This window comes from Penaeus monodon, chromosome 31 (genome assembly GCF_015228065.2).
Source record: "Penaeus monodon isolate SGIC_2016 chromosome 31, NSTDA_Pmon_1, whole genome shotgun sequence".
NCBI classification, from domain to species: Eukaryota; Metazoa; Arthropoda; class Malacostraca; order Decapoda; family Penaeidae; genus Penaeus; species Penaeus monodon.
In genome coordinates this window covers 16821033-16821509 of record NC_051416.1, presented here as the reverse complement: position 1 = coordinate 16821509, position 477 = coordinate 16821033, and the positions used below count along the sequence as shown (strand labels likewise).

At 35.0% G+C, this 477-nt stretch overlaps 2 protein-coding genes across 3 annotated transcripts in view; both read left to right on the top strand.

Moving 5' to 3' along the window:
- Positions 1-477, top strand: part of LOC119593053 — a gene marked incomplete in the record, with an annotated part of 66752 nt that overhangs the window by 61446 nt on the left and 4829 nt on the right.
- LOC119593051 (phytanoyl-CoA dioxygenase, peroxisomal-like) overlaps positions 417-477 on the top strand; it is an 85323-nt gene continuing 85262 nt past the window's right edge. The window contains exon 1 of the mRNA XM_037941953.1: positions 417-435. The gene's annotated coding sequence lies outside the window, so the exon portion shown is untranslated. The remainder of the gene's footprint in view (positions 436-477) is intronic.

The following is a 477-nucleotide window of genomic DNA, read 5'->3' as shown; positions in this document are numbered from 1 at the left end:
ATGTCTGAATGCTATGAAGCCATAAGTGAAAAAAAGATAAAGTCTCCCTTAGAAACATAGAAAACCGAATCCCCTGAAGACGAAGTCGCGTTCAGTCGTCTAAGCGATCTCGGAATCAGCTGTTCGATGTTGTTGTAAGTTTCGTATATTTATTTTCCGTTGTCCTTATTAATATTAACTTTTAAAAGATTGAAATAAAAAAATATTATGTAAGGATTATTGGTCTGGTTCTGTAGATATCTGCGAGGCCGAAGAAGATAAGGATTAATTAGATTAGAGACGAGATTTAGATATAAATCAACTGTTGCAGTCGTCTAATTCTGTTTCTTTTTTCTATGATCTTACTGGCAAGTGCTTATAAGACACACGAACTAACTTTGAATGTATGAGTTGTTTTCCCATGATTCAGGTTTAGTTTCCGATTCCTGCAGCCAGGTAGGAAAAAGTTGAATTTGCCTTTCACTTGTAGAATAAACG